The 26,987-nt window shown below is 43.4% G+C and overlaps 1 long non-coding RNA gene across 1 annotated transcript in view; it reads right to left on the minus strand.

The window, feature by feature from the left end:
• The window catches only part of LOC308550040, a 38,338-nt gene extending 21,796 nt beyond the window's left edge, over positions 1–16,542 (minus strand). Inside the window, exon 1 of the long non-coding RNA XR_013997830.1 lies at positions 16,393–16,542. This is a non-coding gene — a long non-coding RNA (uncharacterized lncRNA). The remainder of the gene's footprint in view (positions 1–16,392) is intronic.
• Positions 16,543–26,987: the final 10,445 nt, after the last annotated feature.

A 26,987-nucleotide genomic window follows, 5' to 3' on the forward strand; every position in this document is an offset into this window, starting at 1 on the left:
GGGGTCAATGGGAAAAAAAGGGGACTTCTGTAATACTTTCAACAATAAAGAGAAAATTTTTAAAAATCTCCCTGCATCGAAAATTTATATGGAACCAAAAAAGACCCCGAATAGCTGCAGCCATCTTGAGAAAAAACAACAGAGTGGGAGGGATCACATTACTAGACTTCAAACTGTATTACAAAGCCACTGTAATAAAAATGGCCTGGTATTGGTACAACAACAGGCATATAGATCAATGGAACAGAACAGAGACCCCAGAAATAGACCCACACCACTATGGTCAGTTAATATTTGACAAAGGAGGCAAGAGTATCCAATGGAGTAAAGACAGTCTCTTCAATAAGTGGTGCTGGGAAAATTGGACAGATATATGCAAAAGAATGAAACTAGACCACCAACTTTCACCATACACAAAAATAAACTCAAAATGGATAAAAGACTTAAATGTAAGTCACAAAACTACAAAAATCCTGGAAGAAAACATAGGCAGTAAAGTCACAGACATCTCACGTAGTGGACTTTTCACTGATACATCTCCTAGGGCAAGAAAAACAAAAGAAAAAATTAACATATGGGACTACATCAAACTAAAAAGCTTCTGCACAGCAAAAGAAAACAGCCTCAACATACAAAGAAACCCCACGGTCTGGGAAAACATATTTGCCAAGGATGTATCTGATAAGGGGCTACTTTCCAAAGTGTACAAAGAACTCATAGCACTCACCAAGAGGAAGACAAACAACCTCATTAAGAAATGGGCAAAGGACTTCAATAGACAATTCTCCAAAGAGGACATACGGATGGCCAAGAGACACATGAGAAAATGTTCAACGTCAGAAATCATCAGAGAGATGCAAATTAAAACCACAATGAGGTATCCCCTCACACCTGTAAGAATGGCTCCAGCAACAAATCAACAAACGACATGTGCTGGTGAGGGTGTGGGGAAAGGGGAGCCTAGTACACTGCTGGTGGGGATGCAGACTGGTGCAGCCACTATGGAAAACGGTATGGAGGTTCCTCAAAAAATTAGAAATGGAGTTGCCTTTTGACCCAGTGATTTCACTCCTAGGAATGTATCCTAAGAATCCTGAAACATTCATCAGAAAGGATATATGTACCTTGATGTTCATAGCAGCACAGTTTACAGTAGTTAAGATCTGGAAACAGCCCAAGTGCCCATCAGTAGATGAGTGGATAAAAAAGCTGTGGAACATTTACACCATGGAATACTATGCAGGTGTAAAGGAGAAGAATCTCGTACTTTTTGGGACAGTATGGATGGACCTGGAGAATATTATGCTAAGTGAAATAAGCCAGGCAGCGAAAGACAAACATCACATGATCTCGCTTATACATGGAATCTAAAGAACTTAATAAACTCATGAATAGAATGTATTCAATGACATGGAAGCACAGATGAGACTGACGAATGTCAGAGGGATGGAGGAGGGCAGGTGGGTGGAGGGGGAGAGAATAACTAGAGAATTTATATGCATATATGCACAACCCAAAGACATGGACAATGCTGGGGAGAGGGACTGGGGGGAGAAATAGGATGGGGTAGAATGGGTCATCGGGGAGAAAAAGGGACATATGTAATATTTAAAAAAATAATTAAAAAAATCTCCCTGTAGAAAATGCAAATCAAAACCCAAAAACCCTGATAATATCAAGTGTTGCCAAGAATATGGAGTAACTGGAATGCTCACTCATTGAGCCACACTGGCGGGGCTAAGCATAACTTTTACATGCACTAGGAAACCAAAAATTTCGTTTGACTCGCTTTATTGTGATATACTCTTTATTGTGGTGGTTTGGAGCCGAGCCCACAGTATACCCAAAGTGTACTTGTAGTGCTTAGAACAAAATTCTAACCATGCATCAGCATGGCTGAATCTCAGAAGCGTTAGGGTGGGTGAAAGCCTGACTCACAAGGCTACGTACTGTGTCATCCTATGTGTAGGACATTCTGGAAAAGGCAGAACGGTTGGGAAGGAAAAGAGGAGTGATTGCCTGGGGCTGGGGCATTGAGGACAAAGACAAATGAGGGGGGGGATAAATGTTTAGAGTGATGAACACATTCTACATCTTGACTGTGCTGATAGTTACACGACTGAATACACCTGTCAAAACGCAAAGAACAGTAAACAAAAAGAAATAAACCAAGTTAAACTTCAACAAACTTAACATTAAAAAAGTCTGTGAAGATAAGCTCACGGGTGGGTAAGCTTACTTAGTCAGAAGTTTTCTGCACTATTTCTGACCAAATCTATCCTTGTGCTAACTGGTAAGCTAATCTGAACTTACCGTCCCATTTCCCTACTGATCTTTGGCAGACAAGTGAATGAGGAAATAATAACCGACAAAAGACCACCAGGCAGGAGCAGCTGAGAGCAGAGATGGTCCACACGTGCAGAGTGACCCAAGCTCCTAACTGGCAAAGTGGTTCCAGCCTCATTATGTCTCTTGATCTGTTCAAAGACCTCAGTTTTACTAGAAGCTGTGGCTGCCTCCTCATTGCCATCATCTGACGGAAAACACTCCCATGTGTTTAAAAAAATAATAAGTGTGAGAACCTTAAGTGCTGAAGACAGTGAGTATAACAACAAAATATTTTCATATTAATTGAAAGACATGGTATTTTGCTATCTTACAACAAAGTCTGTCAGCACCAGTGCTGCCCCAACAGCTGCATCGTTGTTCCCGGATCACCAAAACATGGGGGGAGCTCACAGAGCAGTCTGACTCCCTCCTGTCCCAAGGAGGGGCCGGCGCGGCGGGGGCCGCAGCGGGCCGAGCTGTGGAACAGGGCGGGCGCGTCCAAGGAGTGGGGGGTCAGCGCCGTCAGGCTGGGGCGCCCCGGGCAAGGACCGCACCTGCCTGGCTCTCCATGCCCACTGCCCAGCACAGGGCCTGGTCCGTGAACACATCAGAAGGTGCTCGGTGTTTCTGGAGGGAAAGTGGCATATGCAACACAACTGCTAACGTCTACACATGTTGACTAGCCATGACCATCTCTTATTTAACCTGTTTATTAATTTAGCCCAGTGTCCAGTGAGGAGCAAACGCAGCTCCTCACACTTCCTCATTTCCCACAGTAGAGTCTCATGTGTGCTACCAAGAAAATAAGCACTCAGATAAAATGAGCAAGATTTTAACATTGAAAGCATTTTTAAATGTGAATTTACTATTTATGTATTAGAATTATATATCTTCTCTGATGCCTCCCATTTGCTGATCTCTAAGGAAAGGAGGGAGGTGACCCGTAAGCACAGTGCCTCTTCTGGACACTTCCACACCTTTTTCATAGGCGGTGCCACCACTCAGGAAGAGCTCGTAAGTCCTACAAAAGAAGGGTGCAGTGTGACCGAGGCCTGCGGTGGACGTTCTGAAGCACTGGACTCATCAATTACTTTTTAGCAGATACTTCTGCAGACACCTATGTTTCATTGATGAGTGAGAATGAAAGTTGATCCTTCTGTGGGGCACCATCTCAGTAAATGTCTTTTCCTTTCTTACCTATGAACCATAGAAATATATTTTCCACATTAACATGAGAAAGATTATTGATGTCATTAGTCTTTTGTCATTAAAATGTTTTGTATCATCATTTGAATAAAGCAATATGAGTTTATATTATTTTTAAAATATAAAGGTAACATGCAGACTGCTGTAGAAAGTCTGAATGGCATAGAAATAATAAGGAAAAAACGACAGCCTCCCTCCCCAAGTTTGGCAGTCCCTTGCCCTACCTTGTTTTAGGCAAATACAAACAAATACAGTGAACAGTCAATCTCAAACTGAGCATGCTTTCCTTTAAAATTGCACACTCCTGAAGTGTGGAAAGCAGAAGGTAAAAGGCCTCCCTCATACCACTTCGCCAGCTCCCACTCCTGCTCCTCGGGGCCGCCTCTGGGATCAGTTCACATAAATCCACCCACATATGCGCACAAACACAGTTCCTCGTGAACCAAACTGGAGTCACAGTATACACACCATCCTGCTACTTGCCTTTCTCGTGTAAAAATGTACAATGGAAATGATTCTGTATCAATACACAGGCCTCAACCTCATTAAAAATAAAAAGGCTGTGACTGGCCCCGTTGGGCGCACCAAAAGGCTGCAAGTTCCATCCCTGGTCAGGGCGCATTCGGGAGGAGGCACCCGATCAATGTTTCTCTCTAGCATCAATGTTTCTCTCTCTCCCTCTGTCTTTTTCCCTCCCTCCCTCCCTCCCTCCCTCCCTCCCTCCCTCCCTCCCTCCCTCCCTCCCTCCCTCCCTCCCTCCCTCCCTCCCTCCCTCCCTCCACGATCAATTAAAAAAAACAAAAAAAAGCTGTGACTTCACTTCAGGAAAGACTGAGTAGACACACCTTTCCCTCTTACTAACTACAACTAGAACCCTGAACATTATTATTAAAACCCTAAACCCCCAAATCATGAGAAGCCTGGGCTTCTACATCTACTGGGGAGCTGGGGGAGATGTGGGGGTAAAAAAGTGCCCCACCCCCTTCTGCCTGGTGACATCAAAGGACTAGTCCAGTCAGGACTTTCAATTCTGTCCTGTGGTAAAGGGTTTGCCACCCTGTGGTGTGAGCAGAGGTGGAGGGGGGAGCTTGACCCGAATTAAACCTTTGGGGTTAAAAACTATGATAGTCCCCATTCTCAAATTGGGAAAACTGCAACTTGGAGACTGAGTTACACAGATACAGGGGAACCAGAGACCTGAATTTTATGCAAATCTGCATCTTCATCACCCTCTTCCTGCATGCCCACCTGTATCCCTGTGAATTTCCTGTTTATATCCTACACTTAGATTTCTGTGTGCACCCATTTTACAGTTAGATGTCTGTGTGTGCCCATTTTAGAATTTAGATTATCTTCTTAATTTCTGAGGGTGCTTTTTATATCAGGGATAGTAATCTTCTGTTATGTACATATTGTAAAAACTTTCTGTCTTAGATTTTAAATCTGCTTACAGTGGCTGCCATGAAAACGTCGATGTCCTACCTACAGAAGAAAGGCAGAGTCACAGAGGACCTGGGGACCTCAACTTAGCTTTTCCTCTTTTTGGAGGGAACTGGGCTGTTTCAGCACCTTGAAAATTGCTAATCCCACTGAGAACAATCTCAGCAGACAGTGATGCAAACATCTCTTAAGATCCCTTTTTTATGTGTCACCTCCCCGCCCTAGCAGGAAACTGTACATGCTGTTTTCACACACTGCCTAAGGAACCATAAAATCAACATTCAAAGCCCTCCCCCCACAAGTTATTGAAATGCTAACAGAGCATACATTCTGCAAACCTAAGGTATTTAGATTCTAAAAACTGAATTTCTACAAAGTTACCAAAAGATAATGGCCATCCTTACAGTGGGAAGTGATAGTTTGTGGTTCAGATTTGCATTTCCCTGGTGATTAGATGCTGAGCATCCTCTACATTTTCACTTTAAATGCTACTGAGTAAGCAGCACTACATCTAAAATAAAAACCAGTGATTTCCATTCCTCAGAGATTAAAATTCTATTACACACAGACCTCAATTATTTTACTTGTAAATACAAGGTTTTATTAAAAACCTTCCCTTTTAACTGATACATTAGAATGCTTTGTCTTTCAACTGACATACATTGTGAATATAAGAAATTCCAAGTTCAAATAATATTCCAAGATCTGGAGATGAAGAATTTGACCTGATAAAACAGTCACCGTCAGGCAAGCACAGTAAGGTGCTAATAACCTGAATAGTAAGAAAGCTAAGGTTACCAATAAACATTAAACCTCGGGGGGGGGGGGGGTAGGGGGGGTCAGCTCCATTCACCTGTAAATGGTTTATGCCCTTTTAAACAAACCTGGGTGTTACAACATGTAGATATTTTTAAAAGTCATTTTTATATGTTTATTTGTTAAGTTTTGCATTTAAAAAACTAGTGTTCTCCATCCTCTATCTTAAACATAACATGCAGACATTTCTTTCCAGACTTGGTCATGGGTGAATTAAGGATTTTTATCATGGTTCTATCATAACTTCAGTTTCAAAGTTAAAAATTAAAACAAGAGCATTGTATTTGGTCTCATAAACTTAGTTTGCTGGAACATGGTGCTTAGAAGGTCTGAGTCATGTGTTCCTGCACATAAAGCACATGTAAGCTATTCCCTAAGTAATTATGAGTGTGATGGGACACTGACCCAAAACTCCAGAGACATTTTTGGACACTTTCTGATAAAGAAATACAAACTACTACCACCACTTTTCTCTATTTCTTCCTTCCTTCCTTCTTTGCATCAAAGTAAAGGTCTTTTAAAGGAAACAAAAAGCAGATGGACTGGACTCATCTGAATCAATGATTTGAAATTTAAAACTTAACCTTATGTTAAAGGGAAATACGCTTCCCTTCACTTACCTTGTCCTTGGAGAGGTTAAGTAAAACAAGTACTGTACCTAGGTCCCCAGAGGTGTGAGAAACATCATTTGCATATATAAAATATTTATGCTAATCATAGTTCTCTGTAAATAGAACTAAAATGAAAGAATTCATACACACATTGGTTAATTTTACTGAGGTGAGCCTTGTGAACATCTCTTTCCCTTCCTTTTTTTTCATTCCATTCCCTCTCCAGGGACATTCACATCCCTCTTTCCTGCCTATAAAATCCCATCCATTCTTCAAGGTCTAGTTTCTCTTCTATAAAACTTTCCTGAGCCTGTAATTAATTTCTCCCTTCTTTGTGCTTCCACAGGGCTTGGAGTCCCATAAGTGCTATATTCTGCCATTGGGACAGTTATCAGCAGTATCCACCCTGTAGGGTACTCTGAGGATTACAGGAGATAGTGCACCGGGTTAGAGCTTCATAAACACAGGTACTGTGATATGTGCACAGGTTTCTTCCAAACAGTTCATCTTAGCATCTGAGAAGACATTAGAAAACTCCACCCTAAACACTTCACATACACAGAAGGCCACGTCAGAACTAGGAAGTGTTGTGCAAATACAAGCAGCAGGTGCTTTGAGGACCACAGGGACTTCCAGGATTGTATTCTAGACACACTTGAACACACAGAGCACACAAGCCTGGGGGCCGTGCCCCTGCCACATCTGCTGCCTCTCACTGAACCTCTGTCTTGCTTTCAGACCTCCTGATGCCATAAAAGAGGTTAATGCCGGTTCTTAGGGGGCAGTTCTTAGGGGAACTCGTGTGGCAGGGAAGTAAATACTAAGGCAATGAAAAGTTGGAGGAAGAAAAATTAAGTGAAATACACTACAGACAACTAATCTTATCAAAAGAACACAGATATCTTTGCCTTCACTGCCCCTTGTAGGACTGACCCAATGGTCTGGAACCACCCTGCGTCACTGCAGTCCGTCTCATTCTGGTCCTGATGGTCCCTGGGTGGGATGTCCCAGTCCCCTAGGCGTCACTCTTCATTTCATTTGAAGAAAGCAGGGCTCTCATTAACAAAGTGGGAGCTTTCATTTTTCAAAAACACATCCCAAATGTTATATTTTTGTTTTCATCAGAGAGCATTTTTTACAATTGAATCCTGAAGTCCAATGAAATAGATGATTCACAGGAATTATAATTTTGTCGAGTCAGAAACATGAGTCAAAGTGTTCAAAGAACATTAAATAATCTAAAGATTATAATTGGAATCCATATTTTCTGTGCTAAACATAATTATGTCGTTTCAGAAAACACTTCAACAGCTTCACCTTAGAAATTAATTGCATACCACCTGACAGGTAATAGAAGTTCATATTTCATTCCATTCACTCAGCATGACTCTCCTGGGAAGAAAGGTCCATGTTTGGGGCTTTTTAGCTTGCCATGTGGCTCTGACTACAAGAAGGTTGTTCAGACCTGAAATGAGATTTTCTGATTTGAAATCATGTAGAAAGCTCTCTGAAAGATCAGGAAACTTCCAGGCCCCAAACAGTTAACAATGACGATGCTGTGTGGAGCAGAGAGAGAAGGGATCGTTCACTTCTCACCTTGTGCAATTCTGTCGTTTTTTTCTTTGAATATCAAGGAATACATAACTTTTAAAATGATTAACAAAAATAAGTATTACAGGACTTATTTACTTATTTATTGGTTAATCCTCACCCAAGGGTATTTTTTCAATTGATTTTTCGAGTGGAAGGGAGGGAGGGGAAAAAAGAGAGAGAAACATTGATGTGAGAGAGAGACATTGATTGGTTGCCTCCTGCATGCTCCCCGACCAGGTTTGGGGATGAACCTGCAACTGGGTACGTGCCCTTGACTGGCAATCAAACCCTTGGTGCTTGGGCTGACTGACTAACCACTGAGCCCACCAGCCAGGACACAAGATGAGGTTCTCAGTGTAAGTATAGAAGGCAACTATTTGAAATGATTCTATTTTGAAGGAGAGAGGGTAACAACAATTAAAGGGAGGTCAGGTTTCTATTTGTGACTCAGACTGGAGTGGTGACACTGGTAGACTGGTGAGTCCTGTGTGTACAACTAACACTCAGAGCAACCACTAAAACGCTGCACAGAGGTCCGCTCAGGAGTGACTGTGCAAGTACATACGTTCAAGCAACACCAAGGCCGGAAAAGAAACAGACGGGTGAAAAAGAGAGGAAATAAAGAGAAGACCCCCCAGCAGACTAACAATTTCAGACTCCTTTCCAGTAACTACCTGCTTTTAGATGCTTTTCGGTGCCTTCAGGCAGTTGCTTTTTGTATGTTGCCCAGAATTTACCGTTTTCACCACTGGGCAAGTTGCTCCAAGAGGAGCTTACTCAGCCATTATTGGAAGCAAGCAGTGTCTCATTAATCAATTTTACAAAAATGCTTTTTATTTGTAACAAGGCTTAGATTTATTAAAGTACTCAAGTCAATAGCATCAGTAGTTGTTCTATAGCTTCTCAATTTGGAAAGCTGACATAAATTGCTTTCATATCTTCTACTATTTTTATGTAAAATAACTTCTATTATTCAGAATGAAATTCCAATCTTTGTTATATGTTCTCATATATGAAAACACGGAGAGGTAGAGTGAAAAGTATCATAGCAGATCCAAGGGGAAGGAGGCAATTCATCTCTTCTTGGTCACTGATGACACCTACTAGCTCCCTCATGGCAGCGGCAGGTACTGTGCAGAGTGGAAGTGAGGGAGGGTCCCTGGAACACAAGCTCATTTACTCCCAGTTTAGATGAAAGGACAGCACTTTCCTCCTGCCATGAGTTAGACATCTACTAGGGGTAAGCAAAGCAAAACCCACCAACCCCTCCAGACCTAATCTGTTCTCAGTGTCCCAACCTAACTGAACCTCAGCACTATAAGAACAGATGCCCCCTCCCTCACCTGCGACATCTGATTCACCACCAAATTGTGTTGTTTTCACCTGTCTCATTTCTACCTTCACCTCTCCAATCTAAGTCGTCGCCATCATCTCCCACATGCCTACTATGTTCTTTGTAGATTCTAACCCATTAATTAACTCTCACACTGACCCTAATAGGTGTGTACAGGTGAGGAGAGTGAGAGCAGATCAGGTTCTTGGTCAGCGATGGACAGTGAGCAGCTAGTGGGCCCAGGGTTAATCCTAGGCAGGCTGATTTGTTTTCATGAAGGTGACACTTGCTGTCCTTTCACCACCACTGTGCCAAAGCCCCCAAATGTCTACTCAAATGTAATAGCTTTTCAATTTAAGAAATGAGAGCTGAATGAATATTTAGTTCTCTGGATACAAGTTCATGAAATTACATGCCATTTATTTCAGTACCAGTACACTAAACAGACCAAATATGACATCTTTGTTGTTTGCAATAAAATTCACTTAACACAAAGAAGGCTCCAGGCAATACTAGGGTTGAGAGAAAAAAAGGGCACTAAAATTCTGTACCAATCCTCCCACAAAACCTGCCCACAGGGGGATGTTTTATCTCCCCTGGAGGCTGTCTGGGAGAAAGGGACAAAAAGTGGCAGGTAAACAGGAAGGGAGTGATGAGCTCCAATACAGTGCTGCTCTGCTAAAAAGTTGGAGAGTAGAATTTTTTCCATTTGGAACAGTTGAGAGAATATAAAATAGGCTAACGTTGCTATATTGCCAATAATAGAGTCCAAAAATCCACCTTCTCTCAATGCCCTAAGTCCTCTAGTAATTAAATAACTGGCATCACAGTGAAATGAAAGGTGGTTTTCTATCAACCAAGCCCACCCCACCTCCAAAAAGGGCACAGGAGCTGCAGCAGTTCTGAGGGAGACAGTGAGGGGCAGAGAGGTTTGTGTAAGGAACAGGCTCAGGAAGTGGGTTCTGCATCTGGAGTCCTTGGTGCAACTGAAATGGTCCTGTCCTAGATCATGGCAGGAGGTGGTCCCACACGTATAAGTCACTTTCCAAACACTTGCTGAGTCTCCAGCAGCCACCAGGTCTGCCCTGTGGCTCATCCTGTGTTCAGATCAGGTGAACTCCGGGTATATAAGACATGTCAGGTCCTCATGAGTCCAATCTTTTGTCCACTCAAATTTTTCTGCTCTTGGCCCCTTCCTAGGTCCACAGGTTTTAATGCTAAAAGCTTAAGTTCCCCTGGGTTTCAGGAACCTGCTTGATTAAAAACAGTAGAGACAATTTTAAAAAATATTGATGCCTAGCCCTTGCTGGTGTTTCTCAGTAGTTAGAGCATCAGCCTGTGCATCGAAGGGTCAAGGGTCTGATTCCTATTCCATGGCATCTACCTGGGTTTCAGGTTTGATACCTAGCCCCGTGGGGGCATGTGTGGGAGGCAACCAATCAATGTATCTCAAATGGTGTTTCTCTCTCTTCCTTTCCTCTCCCTTTCCTTTCTTTCCATTCTCTCTAAAAATTCAATGGAAAAAATATACTCAGGTGAGGATTAACAACAGCCAAAATATATATATTGATGCCTAAGCCCCAGCCCAGAGAACTGAGTCAGAATCTCTGGGTGAGGCAGGCATCAGCATTTCCAGAAAATCCCAGGTGACCTGATGGGCAGCCAAGGTCTGCCCAGAGGCTGCCCAACCGGGTCCTGCTCATACCACCACCAGCGTGCCGCAGCTGCATTCATTCCACTGAGCTCCCACTGGGTGCTGGTCCCTGCCCCTGTAGTGGGGAAGACAGACAAAAACTGGAAACCTATCACAATGAATTATTATAAACATCACAAGCCCCATAGAGGTCAATAATGAAAACACAAGAGTGTTTTGTAGTGGGGTTGCGGAGGCCTCTGTGGAGAGGGGCTTGTTCCCACAGAGACCAGGAAGACAGGAAGGGGCCAGGTGGTGTGTTCCTGAGGCCTTTTTTATGGTTCACCCCTCAGAGTTCCCCAGGCAGGGGCTGTGTGAGACATCCAACCACATAGAATTTTTAAACCAACTTCTGTTTGCAATCCCCTTGCTCCTTTTCCCCTCCCAAAGCCCAGAACAGCTCCAAACCTCTGAGAACTGCAAAGGTCTCACCTGTTTTTCAGGTAACCTGGAAAGACAGTGAGAACCCCTATAAAATCAGATTATAGCACACAGGGCTCCCAGCATCTCCCAGCATCTTCCTGTCCAACTGATCCTGTGCTGGCCCTGGCTTGGGGACACATCTCCCTGTGCTTCTGGCCTTGGGCTCTGGGCTTGATGTTATGTTTTGTTTTATAATCTGCAGAGTAGGTGGAGACTCCTTGCTCTGCTGGGTGGGTCCACTATGACCCCACACTAGGCCGCTGCTGCTTTTTGGAAATTAATCAACAGGAGTGGAGGCCCTGAGAGTCCCTGCAATGGGAAGGAATGGGAGCCACAGGAGGATTCTAAACAAGGGACAACACAGTCAGGCTCACCTTCAAATCCCATTCTGGCTATTATGTGGGAATCAGCCCTTACTCATGTGTTCATTGCAGGTGAGGAGGAACCCAATTAAACCAAGGTCTGAGACTCCATCAACCCAGCTCACACTGTTTGCCCCAACCTGGTGATTCCGAGGTCCCACCCCACCCAACTTGCAGGCCCACCTAAGCAGTTTCTACAGCCTTTTCCATATGAATGGCCTGCCTTTGCTCATGTTTCAGATTTTCCTAAAATCTCTCAAAGAAGCAACATCTGGCCTCAGCATGCCACAATCCTCTCACTAAGTGGCCCCAGGTCTGGCACTAGCAGCAGTCAGCCTTGGTTCAAAGCTTGGCCTTGCTGGGCACTTCCAAGCCCAGCACAAGTAGCAGCCATCTGCAGATCACTTTGTAGCTCACGCCAGGTGGCCCCAGGCAGAACACTGGCAGTGGCTGACTTGGTTTGCACCTCTTGGGAAGCCCCAGATCAAGTGCACTCAGTGGACAGCTTCAGACCACATCAAAGCACCACCACCACCCAACCACCTCTACAAGTGACACACTCAAAGAGTGGACTCAGGGCACCAGGAACCTGCTGAAGTAAGTCCTGTTCTGTGGGGTAGACCCTGCACAGCTGATCCCCCATGGTGGTAGGAGGTCAGTGTTTTATGGTTGCAGCCAGTCCTTGCAGCTGATCAGCCTGAGGGTAAATCTCTCCCATTGACGTGCCAACAGCAATCAAGGTTCAACTACAACAGGAAGGTGTACACAGACTACAAGGGAGGGTACACCTTGAGTGCCCAGCTTGGGTGATCCAGGAGGTTACGGCACTCCACCCTACAAGACACCTAATACATTAGGCACTCTATGAAGCCTGGGAGACTTAGCAACTCTATCTAATACATAGAAGAAAACACAGGGAGGCTGCCAAAATGAGAAGAAAAAGAAACAGGTCCCAAATGAAAGAACAGAACAGAACTCCAGGAAAAAAACTAAAGAAAATGGATACAAACAATCTACTAGATGCAGAGTTCAATACATTAGTTATAAGGCTGTTCAATGAACTTAGTGAGAATTTCAACAGCATAAAAAGGGACATGGAAACCATAAAAAAGAACCAGTCAGAAATGAAGGATACACTAACTGAAATGAAGAATAATTTACAGGGAGTCAACAGTAGAGTAGATGAAGCCAAGAATCAAATTGGAATATAAGGAAGCAAAAAACACCCAATCAGAACAGCAAAAAGAAAAAAGAATCCAAAAAATGAGGATAGTGTAAGGAGCCTCTTGGACAACTTAGAGTGTACCAACATTTGCATCATGGGGGTCTTGAGGAAGAAGAGAGAGGGACAAGAAATTGAAAATCTATTTGAAAAAACAATGACAGAAAATGTCCCTAATCTGGTGAAGAAATAGACATAGAAGTCCAAGAAAGGCAGAAAATTCCAAACAAGATGAACCCAAAGAGGCCCACACCAAGACACATCATAATTAAAATGCAAAAAGTTAAAGACAAAGAGAGAATCTTAAAAGCAGCAAGAGTAAAGCAGTTAGTTAACTACAAGGGAGCTCCCATAAGACTGTCAGGTGATTTCTCAACAGAAACCTTCTGGGTCAAAAGGGATTTGCAAGAAATACTCAAACTGATGAAAATCAAGCACCTACAATCAAGATTACTCTACCTCACAAAGCTATCATTTAGAATCAAAGGACAGATAAAGAGTTTCCCAGACAACAAAAGCTAAAGGAATTCATCACCATCCAACCAGTACTGTATAAATGTTAAAGCACCTTCTTTAAGAAGAAGAAGAGAAAAAAGATAAAAAATATGAACAATAAAATGTCAATAAATACTTATATATCAACAATTGAATCTAAAAATCAAAATTAACAAACAGAACAGAACAGAAACAGACTCATAAATACAGAGAATGTTCTAACGGTTGCCAGATGGGAGGGGATGTTGGAGGAATGGGTATAAAAAGGTGAAGGGATTAAAAGTGCAAATTGGTTGTTATAGAATAGTCACGGGATATAAAGTGTAGCATAGGGATTATAGAAATTATATTCTATGAACTATGTATGGTGTGAGATGAGTACCAGATTTATTGGGATAATCCCTTAGTAATTTACATAATGTGTAATCACTGGGGTGCACACCTGAAGATAATAGTATGTCAACTGTAATTGAAAATAAAAAATGGTTAGAGAAAAAAAAAAAAACTTTCTAAAAATTACGTATATGTGACATATGCCCTGCTTACTTCCTAAAAGCATTTGAAACTATTATTATAAAGCCTGAATGCAATGGGAAATTGAAGTTCTCCCTGGGAAAATATTGATGGTATATTGTAATGTATGTTACAGCATTACTTTGGGAATAATACACCAACATTTAAGTGTTTTAAAAGCCCAATTTGTTCTAAAGGTTGAGTTTAGCTGCACACTCAGCCTCATCATGAGCCAGGTCCTGGAAATGTCCTCCTTGTTACTCATTTTTATTTCTCCTCTATCCTCTGTCAGTGCCTAAGAACCCCCCTTTGCCAGGTTTTGCTGCTCACTAGCACCCTCACTAGACACTGATTAGACAGGAAGGACTAAAATGCCCCTGGGTCAGCAGATTCACTTCTGCCTGAAAGTGGCTTTCAGGGATGCTTTTTGTATGTACGGGGGTTGAAGGATTCCTGGATTAAAGTGATGGGTAAATGTTGATTATGTATCCATTCTTCTCCAGCAAGTGTCTACACACACAGTCCAGCCAGTGTATCTCTCTCTCCTGTCTTGGTAAGCAAACCACTTGGAGCCACAATTCCCAATATGAAAATCTTAAAACTACACTGGGATTCTAATTCTCATTTTTAATCCCTTTGCACAGCACTCTTACTTCTGCCCTAATTCTGCCAGTTAGTATATCATTCTTTAAGCTTTTTCAAGTAAGCTCCAACACTATCAGACATATCCCAGGTAAATTGAAAAAACAAAAAACAAAAGGTAGAACAATAAAAATTGGAGAAATTTTTCACTTTTTCTGCTCCGAAGATTTTAACAGGCCTTTCATGATTATCTCACTAAAGCTGCCTGTCAGCTACAAACATCTTTTATTACAGCTTTTTTGAAATGTAGAGAAAGAAAAACACTCTATTTTTTAATATCTTACACCAAAAGCATTGTTCCCATTCCTTTTCCCATACTTTTCCCCACATTCACTACCTCCAAGACTATTTCTATCAGCCCACACTAACAGAAAAATAGAACAGATTGGTGGAAATGAAAAATGGGTCTGGTAGAAATGCTAAGGAATTTGAGTGTTTGGGGCATGAAGAACAGGCTTGCTTTAGTTCTTTGATGTTTGTTTCAAATTGTTGTGTTGCCCCAAATTATAAATTGCTTATAAGTAATTTAATGTGCAAAAGGAGGCACAGCTTAAGAATTTTTCACTTGACCAACTGAGCTTTCAAAAAACCCCCACAACAACAACCTCAAAAGGAAAAGTTTTAAGTAAACTGCTTAACCTTAACCTGGTATTCTTAAAAAACACCTTTGGCTCTAATAGTTGAAAACAACTCAGCCATATTCATGGTACATACAAAACAAAACAAAAACCTGTAGGCTGAATGGAAATAGTTTAGCCAAGGAAAAACGTCTTGGATGTGCTTATTTAGCATCCGTTTCCCCCCCATTTCTTTGTGTTCTTGGTAAGGCCTGGTTAAGTTTCTCCCTGTTTCCAAGAGAAGTGGACCTGTGGTCAGACTTCTAAGCTGTTTACCCCTGACACCCAAACCAGCTATGGAAGCAGAACCTGCCTGCCTGCATCCAGCGGGCATCTACACTGGCACTGTGTGCACACCGGGCAGAACTGGGCTAAACCAAGAAGCAGTCCAAGCCCTGGGGACCTTGTCCTACAATAACAGAGGTACGGGAATGCTGCCCCTGTCTCCTGGCTCTGCACCCTCACAGCGTGTCTTGCTTGTGGGCGCTAGTTAGTACTGCCCCTGAAGACCCAGTAGGAGCAGCCTGAGGGAGGGCTGCCCCTCCGTGATCCACCCTTGGTCCACGGTGCCCCAAAAGCCACCCCAACTCCCCAGCCTGAGCATCTGCTAAGGGGTCCCCAGAGTTCCCGCCAGGGCAGGCCCAACCTCACAGAAGAGTCTAGCATAGTTTTCCGCATATTCCCCGAACCCCCAGACATGCAACCACAGTCTTTTAGGAGGAAAACTTGGGGACTCAAAGAGAGCCTATGGAGGGGGAACTCCTCCAGGTGGGAAGGGGCCTGCGGTGACCTCCACCGGACCCTCACCTGCTCCATTGGACTAGCCTACAGCGCCCTGGAGTGGTTTTGGGCCCAGAGCTCCCCTCCAGGCACCTCCAGGAGTGGTCAGGTGGTTGCAAAACTGCCCAGCAGCTCGGGCGCCTCCCCAGGCCTCCCAACTCCACTCAGCGTCCCCTCCCCCAGCTCTGCATCCCTGCTTCCCAGCCAGGACCAACAGGCCCCGGCCTGATCACCCCACTCCCAGCACGAGCCACAGTACCCAAGTCTCCTGCCCCCTTCCCCAAACCCCCACCTTTGAGTCCAAATCCCCACGCTCACCCCTTCTCTAGAGCGAGGGAGGAGGAGCCCCTGCGGCAGCAGCGGGGCCACACCATCTGGGACCGTGGGTCTGGAAATTCTTCCCCACTGAGGGGCTGCGTGGACTGCAAAGTCGCACAGTCTCTCCCCTAGCGGCCCATGAGGAGTGGAGCCCCAAGTGCTGAGACTGGAAGGGGGCGGGCCTGGGGCGGGCCCAAGGGACAGGAAGGGAGGGAGCCCAGAGGGGCGGGAGCAGAGGCCTGGTGCTCGGAGGCAAGGGCTGCGGGGGCGGGTACCTCTGCAGCCAGCATCCAGCTGAGCCCCCAGGGCCCCACCAGGGGTGCTAGGCAGTCGGCGAGGTAGATGGGGGTGCCCGGGGTGCCGGGGAAGGGAGAGCTGAGAGCAGGAGTGCAGAGGCCATCCAGATATAGGGGCCAAGGGGTCATCGGGAAAGTTAATCACAAAAATTTAAGCACCGCCCTGGACAATGTGGCTCAGTTGGTTGGAGTGTGGTCCTGTACACCCAAGGGTTGTGGGTGTGATTTCCAGTCAGAGCCCATACCCAAGTGGCGGTAGGGTCCAAGTGCAGCGCACTGGAGACAATGGATCCATGTTTTTCTCTCTCCCTCTCCTTTCTTCTCTAAAATCAATAAAATTATATTATCTGGTGAAGATTAAAAAAAAAAATCTAAGCCACATTTGCTATAATCTCAGTAATAATGGGCACTCCTATGCATATTTTCTTACAGGACACATTTTTGAATGAATGCATTTTAATGTAATTGTTTTTGACAGCATGAGCCAGATCATGTCATTACTCTGCTCATAATCCTCAGAGCCCTGCGTTCTCACTGCCTAAGAGCCACCATCCTGCCTGTGGCCCAAGGTCCTGCATGACCTGGTCCCTTCCTCTCTGGCACAACCTCCTTAATCTACTTTCATTTATGCTGGTTTCTTGTCAAGCCGTCTTTGACCCTAGGCTGTCTGGCCTCTTCAGGTAGAGTTGGCTGTAAGGAGACACCCAGCACAAGTGCACATAGACAGTTAATATTTACACTGATAGGAAAAGCAAAATAAGAATAGGGTCAGCTCCTTTGTCCCTACCCCACAGGAAGACACCAGATTAGGGCAGCACAGCAAAGCACCTAAGAGAGGCTACGCCACGGAAAATGAATGTTGCAATAAACTCTTGCAGGAAAGGTGCTTCTATGACACAACCCCTGAGAAGATAGCAACATTCTGCACAGTAAAAAATGCATATGAATTCCAGGATGAAAACTCCCTTCAGAAGGATGAAATGCATGTGTTTCTCTCTGAAAGTACACTCTGCCACTAGGTTTTTGCTTGCTCCTTCAAAGTCTTTGTAGAAACGTGTATTTTCACCTGTGGAATAAGTTTTGGGATGCAGTTTCATCTCTAGCAAGCCTCATGGGCAGCCATCTATTTTGTTTCCTCAGACAATGTGGAAAAAGGCGGATTTTGTATCCCAAATGACTTGAAATCTTGGAAAACGCACACTTCATAACTCTTGCTCAAACACGCTCTTTCACCTAATGCATTGAGAAGATTGAAGAAATCAAGGAAGAAGGGCCTTTTGCAGTCAAATTCAGACGGGCATGTACAAAAGGTCATTTCTATTGGTTGCAGAGTACAAAAGCATGATTGTCTTCATGTTCTCGATGAAACCCTTACATTTCCAAGTACCCTGAAGTAAACTTTGAAGTATACGTTGTGTTTGTGTGTCGTTCTGCACAAGGAGCTCTACGTTGTGTATTCAGTGGTGGAGAGTGACACACTCTACATATGTTACACAGCGTTTTGAGAGCACCAACATGCTTAAAACTGAAACTGCTACAAAGTGTGTGTAGCATGGAGAAAGAGGCATCTTTCGAGGAGAAGTTTGCCTTATAACACATCCCAGAGAAGAGGACCTTTCAAAAATGGACTTTTCAATTTCCCCAAAGATGGGATGACCCTTGAAAGACGGCTTGTCATTTCAAAGAAATAAGAGGAAACCAAAATCCAGGTAGTGTCAGCAACCAGCCTGAAAGACGATCAAACCGGAGTTCGAGTGGTGGGAGTTAGAGACAAACACAGTTATGGGATCAGGCAGGCTCCCCTCCAATGAGGTGTAGCCTCAAATGGCTTCAACACCTTTATTATATAGTGAGTAACAAACAACTGGTAAGAAAGTGAGGGTTATACAAAGTCGTTCTTCCCAGGCTGCACAAACACACTTTCAGTGCAAACATCCTGCCTCCTGCATGATCTCAGACCTTTGTAACTATCTTTATTTTGGCTCCTGACAGAAACCTGCTTGGAGGGTTGAGTCCTTGGCTCCAGAGCCTCAGGCTACGTGGACCATGCTCAGACACGTAGCGGGCTCTCAATATCAAGGTTCATTGTGGGGACGATCGAGTCCCTGACTCCAGACCCTCAGGTGGCGTGGACCATGTCCAGACACGTCACTAACTCCCAACATCTCCCCCTTCTTTAGTTTTTAATTTGAGCCAGTGGACTCCTGTCTGCAGCTCTGAGAGGCTTTGTGTTTCCACTTGGACACAGACTGGGAATAAACATAGGAACATGAACACTCCGGCCAACAACATAATACCAGAATAGAATAATGAAGATAAACTATGTCTAGAGATAATATCAGAAAACTTGTCAAACAGTTCTTTTGCTAAGTCTGCAGGTGAGGTATCTAGAGGAGCAGACTCTATATCATTTATATCAGCATGTAACATCAATAGATACATTGTCTTGACTCCGTATCCCCATAAGATGGTTTTTAACCCTATCCCGCCCCCATTCATAGTGACTATATGGTTTCTTAGTCTGGTCCCATGTCGGCACAGCTGCCTCTTGAGCCCCTCTTGCTCTCGGGGGTCTTCTCCAGGGGTACAGGCTAGGATTGTGAATATTCAGCTTCTTCATTCTGCCAGTTAGATCGATCGGCTCCATGATGTTTTACCAGCTGCTCCGGTAACCACCTAGGTCTGTTCTGATTCCTAGGAAACACACAAACATGACCCAGCCCCCAGATAAGCACGGGATCCGGTCCATTCCACTCATTGGTGAGTGGATCTCTCCACTTAACCTCAGCATATTTTCCACTGGGGGGGTCTCCAATGCCGCTCAGCTGCTGAGAAACCTTCTGCATCCAAATTTAGAAAATTAAGGGTAAATAAAGAGAGATTAAGTATATTACTAGGAGAATGGCAGGTATATTCTCCCTTCTTTACTTTTGCAATTTGAGCCTTTAGGGTCCTGTGGGCTCACTCGATTATTCCCTGGCCCTGAGGATTATAAGGAATGCCTGGGATATGAGTAATTTGGAAAGTTGCACAAAACTCTGGAAAAGTTTTGCTAGCATGTGCAGGCCCATTGTCAGTTTTTATAATTTTTGGAATGCCCAAGATGGCAAAACATAATACATGGCAAATAACCTGTTTTGTATTTTCCCCAGTACGTGCGGTTGCCACTAAAAATCCAGAATAAGTATCCACTGTGACATGCACAAATGATTGGCGACTGAATTCAGCTATATGAGTAACATCCATTTGCCAAATATGTCCTGGGAGCCATCCCCATGGATTAACACCATACTGAGGTGCGAGGGGCATATGCTCAGGACAGTTTTGACATTCCTTTACTATTTGTCGGGCGGCTTCATGAGTAATGTTAAATTGTTTTCTTAAACCTGAAGCATTTTGATGATGCAGAGCATGTGAGGCCCGTGCTTGTTCAATAGAGGAAATAACTAAGAAAGTGCTACGAGTCAACATGTCTGCTTGTGCATTTCCTTCTGTTAAAGGTCCAGGGAGAATTGAGTGAGCTCTGATATGTCCCACAAAACAGGGTGAGGTTCGTTGCTGAATCAGTTGCTGTAAAGACAAGAGAGCGGTTATGACTCTAGAGGGATCCCTGTCAGTCGGGGTAGCCATCTCCAAACCTTGAAGGATAGATACGATGTATTTAGAATCTGTGTACAAATTAAATTTTACATCTTGCAAGCATTTAAATACTGCAATGACAGCTACCAACTCTACTCTCTGTGCAGAGGTTTCTTTAGTATTCAATGTATGGCCCTGATTATTGATGACATAGTTCGCAATTGCAGACATTGACCCATCAGTAAACACTAAAAGAGAATTAGACAGAGGTTCTTTAGAGATAATTTTTGGAAATATCACAGGGTTTTGAATGAATAATTGTAATAATTTGTTTGATGGATAATGGCAGTCGATCTGTCCACTGTAATCTGCAAAAGCGATCTACCATAAAGTTTCATTTTGCCACAACCACTATTGCTGCACAGAAGTGTAAGGCACAATAATAGTGGCAGACTGTTTCCCAAACAGCTCTATAGCTCTTTTTCTACCCTGCAATATTAATTGGGCCACTGATGTGGCATAAGGTGTGATAACCTTTTTTCTGGAGGAAGATAAATGAATCCATTCTATTGGAGCTTCTTGACAAAACAACCCAGTAGGCAAATAATTTGTAGGTAAGATGATTAGTTGCCAGGCTTTTGTGTAATCAACTCTAATTACTTGTTGTTGTGAGATAGCCTTCTCTGCCATCTCTAGAGCCCGTTGCCCCTCAATGGTTAACTCTCGAGAACTACGGGGGTCAGAGTCGCCACGGAGTATGTCAAAGAGTGGTTTTAATTCACTCATGGTTAAGCCTAATGAAGGCCTTATCCAATTAATGTCCCCCCAAAATTTTTGGAAATCATTCAAGGTGGATAGATTGTCTGTTCTGAACTGAAATTTTTGTGGCCTTACTTTCCACCCTTCTATCAATTTCCCTAAGTAATTATAAGGCGTGGTCTGTTGAACCTTTTTGGGGGCTATGACAAGGCCAAATCTATTTAGTTGAAGTTCTAACTCTGAGTAAATCACTTTTAAGTTTTCTAGATCATGATAAGCCACTAAAACATCATCCATATAATGGATTACATAGGCTTCTGGATGTATCTTTCGAATCTCTTTAATAGCTGTAGCCACAAATTTTTGACACAATGTGGGACTATTCGCCATGCCCTGGGGCGAAACTCTCCAGTGGTATCTCTACATTGGTTCCTTAAAATTGGTTGAAGGAACACTGAAGGCAAATCTTTTACAATCTGCAAGGTAGAATGGGATGGTGAAAAAGTAGTCTTTCAAGTCTAACACTATTAAATGGTATCCTGTAGGAATGGCCACCAGAGAGGGCAAACCTGGTTGTAAAGGCCCCGTAATTTCCATAGTCTTATTTACTGCTCTTAAATCCTGCAATAGCCTCCACTTCCCAGATTTTTTCTTAATGACAAATATAGGTGTATTCCAAGGATGATTAGATTCCTCAATATGCCCCTGAGCTAATTGTTCCTGCACCAATTGCTGGGCTGCTCAGATTTTTTCCTCTGTTAAAGGCTACTGCTCCACCCATACAGGATTGTCAGATGTCCAGGTAATAGGGTCAGCTGTAAGGGAGGTGGAAATAGCAGTGACCTTCAGGACAAATTTGAATCATAGCCAAGACCTTGTTTTGTCAGTTGGCCTTTGCAGGAAATGGGTTGTTCTATCCCCTGCCCATATTTGCCTAGTCCCTCCCCTGGCATGTAACCTTGGTCTAACATATGATTAGTTACCTTAGTATTTGGGCTATACAATAACACTCCCATATCTTTGAGAACATCTCGGCCCCACAAATTACATGGCAGAAAAGGCAATACATAAGGTTGAAATTTACCAGACTTTCCCTCTGCATCTTGCCATGTAAGAATTTGTGTGCTTTGCAATGGAGATTGAGTCTGTCCAATTCCCTATAAAGAAGTCATAGCAAGTTTCACAGGCCACTGGGGTGGCCAGTATAACTGACTAATTACTGAAACATCAGCTCCTGTATCCAGCAATCCATTAAATTTCTTACCATTAATCAGCAGTTCCCTTTCAGGTCTCTCAGACCCCACTGTTTGAATCCAGTAGGCTCTATTAGAAGAGCCAAAGCCATGATTTCAGCTCTCCTGTTGAGGTAAAACTTTTCCTATCTTCTTAAAGGGTAATAATATCAATTGTACGATTTTCATTTCAGGGGTTAATGTAATGATATTAAGAGGAGCTATACACATGACCTTTAACTCCTCAGTATAGACAGGATCTATGACGCCTGGAAAAACTTGAAATCCCTTCATTGTTAACCCGCTACGTCCTAATAAGAGGCCTACAGTGTCTCTTGGCAGAGGCCAGTATACCCCTGTGGGTATAGCTTGGGGTCCCATCTCAGGTGTTAATACGTACCGGCGGTGGGACCGAGGTCCAATCCAGCGCTTCCCGGTGTGGCTCTATATAAGTCCTGTAGTCCCTGTTTGGTCCCTGGTAATCCTGGGGTGGGTAGACTGACATGGCCCCAATTGTTTGAGGGGTTTGAGGCTGCCCCCTCTTGTAGTTTTCTGACTGCTGTAAGGGTTTGACATTTATGTCAATTTTTGACCTGCACATATTAGCCCAATGCTTTACTCTTTTACATCTTGGGCAGAATCCTGGTCATTTTACTTGTTCATTGCTCTTATTCCTATTTCGACATTCCTTACTGAAATGCCCTGACTTGCCACAGCTGTAGCAATTACCTCTTCCTTTTCCCTTACTTTTATATTAACTGTATCTTCTTAAGGAAACCAATGACAGACTGTCTCTATAAACTTTAAAAACTTTAAAATCTGTTCTTCAGAAACCTTTGCTCCTCTTGTTCTTAACACAGAATGCAACATTTGAGAAAAAAGCCTCTGTTGAACTAGATTACCCCATCTTATTTTACTCCTGACTATAAAACAAAAATGCTCCTCTTACCTCAATTCTTCTGGTGTGCACCACTTACCTATAGAGGAGTTCCTCACCTTATCTTCAGTTGCGTCTCAAGTACTCAGGTCCGGGTTCGGGCGCCACTTGTCAGGAACCAGCCTGAAAGATGAACAAACCTGAGTTCGAGCGGTGGGAATTAGAGACAAACACAGTTATGGGATCAGGAGGGCTGCCCTCCAATGAGGTGCAGCCTCAAATGGCTTCAACACCTTTATTATATAGTGAGTAACAAACAACTGGTAAGAAAGTGAGGGTGATACAAGGTAGTTCTTCCCAGGCTGCATAAGCACACTTTCAGGGTAAAAATCCTACCTCCTGCATGAGCTCAGACCTTTGTAACAATCTTAATTTCGGCTCCCCACAGAAACCTGCGGGGAGGGTTGAGTCCTTGGCTCCAGAGCTTCAGGCTATGTGGACCATGTCCAGACACGTATAGGGATCTCAATATCAAGGGTCATTGTGGGGAGGGTGGAGTCCCTGACTCCAGACACTCAGGTGGCATGGACCATGTCCAGACATGTCACCGGCTCCCAAAAAGGTAGTGAAAAGAGCACACCAGTATGGGAGAAGTGCATGTGTAGGGTTTCAAACAGCAGCTCTTTGTGGACACTTGGAAACAGCACTGTGAAAAAATTTCGTACAAAGTGGGATTTGGCCAAAGTTCAAAGACCTTCCAAAACCACCCCTAGAGAACTTAGCCAAATAATGAATGCTGTATTAAGCTCCTGCAGGAAAGGTGCTTCTATGACACAACCCCCGAGCACATAGCAACATTCTGCACTGTACAAAATGCATATGAATTCCAGGTAGAAAACTCCCTCCAGAAGGATGAAATGCATGTGTTTCTCTCTGAAAGAACACTCAACCACTAGGTTTTTGCTTGCTCCTTCAAAGTCTTTGTAGAAACGTGTATTTTGTCCAGGGGAATAAGTTTTGGGATGCAGTTTCATTTCTTGCAAGCCTCATGTGCAGCCATCTATGTTGTTTCCTTAGACAATGTGGAAAAAAGCGAATTTTGTATCCCAAATGACTTGAAATCCACGAAAACGCACACTGCATAACTCTTGCTCAAACACGCTTTTTCACCTGATGCATTGAGAAGATTCAAGAAAGCAAGAAAGAAGGACATTTTGCAGTGAAATTCAGACGGGCATGTACAAAAGGTGATTTTTATCAGTTGCAGAGTGCAAAAGCATGATGGACTTCATGTTCTCGATGAAACCCTTACATTTCCAAGTGCCCTGAAGTAGGACTTTGAAGAAGAAGATGTGTTTGCGTGTCTATTCGCTGAGAAAGCTCTAAGTTGTGTATTCAGTGGTGGAGAGTGACACACTCTACATATGTCAAACAGTTTTGAGAGCACCAACATGCTTAAAACTGAAACTGCTACAAAGTGTGTGTAGCATGGAGAAAGAGGCATCTTTCTCGGAGAAGTTTACCTTATAACACATCCCAGAGAGGACGACCTTTCAAAAATGGACTTTTCTTGTTAATTTCCTCAAAGACGGGATGACCCTGGAAAGAAGGCTTGTCATTTAAAAGAAATAATAGGAAACCAAAATCGAGGTAGTGAAATGAGCACACCAGTATGGGAGAAGTGCGTGTGTACGATTTCAAGCAGCAGCTCTTTGTGGACACTTGGAAATAGTACTGTGAAAAAATTTCGTACGAAGCATGATTGGGCCAAACTTGAAACACCTTCCAAAACCACGTCTGGAGATTTTAACCAAACAATGAATGTGGCAATAAGCTCCTGCAGGAAAGGTGCTTCTATGACACAACCCCCGAGCAGATAGCAACATTCTGCACAGTACAAAATGGATATGAATTCCAGGAGGAAAACTCAGTGCAGGAGGTTCAAATGCATGTATTTCTCTCTGAAAGAACACTCAGCCATGACATTTTTTGCTTGCTGCCTTAAAGTCTTTGTAGAAACGTGTATTTTCACTGGTGGAATAAGTTTTGGGATGCATTGTTTCATCTCTTGCAGGCCTCATTTGCAGCCTTCTATGTTGTTTCTGTAGAGAATGTGGAAAAAGGCAAGTTATGTATCCCAAATGCTTGTAATCCAGGAAAACGCACACTAAACAATGCTTGCTTAAACACGCTCTTTCACCTAAAGCATTGAGAAGATTCCAGAAGGCAGAAAAAAAGGGCAGTTTGCAGTGAAATTCAGACGGGCATGTACAAAAGGTCATTTCTATCGGTTGCAGAGAGCAATAGCATGATTGACTACATGTTCTCGATGAAACCCTTACATTTCCAAGTGCCCTGAAGTAGTACTTTGAAGAAAAAGATGTCTTTGCGTGTCAGTTCCCTAAATGAGCTCTACGTTTGTATTCAGTGCTGTAGAGTTACACACTCTACATATGTTAAACAGCGTTTTTAGAGCTCCAACATGCTTCAAACTGAAACTGCCACAAAGTGTGTGTAGCATGGAGAAAGAGGCATCTTTCTAGGAGAAGTTTACCTTATAACACATCCCAGTGAAGAAGACCTTTCAAAAACGGACTTCTGTTGTCAATTTCCCCAAAGATGGGACGACCCTGGAAATAAGGCTTGTCCTTTCAAAGAAATAAGAGGAAACCAAAATCCATGTAGTGAAACGAGCACGCACCAGTATGAAAGAAGTGCATGTGTAGAATTTCAAGCAGCAGCTGTTTGTGGACACTTGGAAACAGCACTGTGAAAAAATTTCGTACGAAGCGGGATTGGGCGAAAGTTGAAAGACCTTCCAAAACCACCCCTAGAGAACTTAGCCAAACAATGAATGTTGCAATAAGCTCCTGCAGGAAAGGTGCTTCTATGACACAACCCCCGAGCAGATAGCAACATTCTGCACAGTACAAAATGCATATGAATTACAGGATGAAAACACTCCAGAAGGATGAAATTCATGGATTTCTCTCTGAAAGTACACTCAGCCACTAGGTTTTTGCTTGCTCCTTCAAAGTCTTTGTGGAAACGTGTATTTTCACTGGTGGAATACATTTTGGGATGCATTGTTACATCTCTAGCAAGCCTCCTGTGCAGCCCTCTATGTTGTTTCCTTAGATAATGTGGAGAAACGCCGATTATGTACTCCAAACGACTTGTAATCCAGGAAAACGCACACTGCATAACTGTTGCTCAAACACGCTCTTTCACCTAATGCATTGAGAAGATTCAAGAAACCAGAAAAGAAGGGCATTTTGCAGTGAAATTCAGATGTTCATGTACAAAAGGTCATTTCTGTTGGTTGCAGAGAGCATAAGCATGATTGACTACATGTTCTCGATGAAACCCTTATATTTCCAAGTGCCCTGAAATAGGACTTTGAAGAAAAAGATGTCTTTGCGTGTCAATTCGCTAAAGGAGGTCTCAGTTGTGTATTCAGTGCTGGAGAGTGACACACTCTACATATGTTGAACAGAGTTTTGAGGTCACCAACATGCCTAAAACTGAAAGTGCTACAAAGTGTGTGTAGCATGGACAAAGAGGCATCTTTCTTGGAGAAGTTTGCCTTATAACACATCCCAGAGAAGAGGACCTTTCGAAAATGTACTTCTTTTGTCAATTTCCCCAAAGATGGGACGGCCCTGAAAGAAGGCTTGTCATTTTAAAGAAATGAGAGGAAACCAAAATCCAGGTAGTGAACTGAGCACACCAGTATGGGAGAAGTGCATGTGTAGGATTTCAAGCAGCAGCTGTTTGTGGACACTTGGAAACAACACTGTGAAAAAATTTCGTACGAAGCGGGATTTGGCTAAAGTTGAAAGATCTTCCAAA

Source organism: Miniopterus schreibersii (genome assembly GCF_964146895.1).
Source record: "Miniopterus schreibersii genome assembly, chromosome: 20".
Classification (NCBI taxonomy): domain Eukaryota; kingdom Metazoa; phylum Chordata; class Mammalia; order Chiroptera; family Miniopteridae; genus Miniopterus; species Miniopterus schreibersii.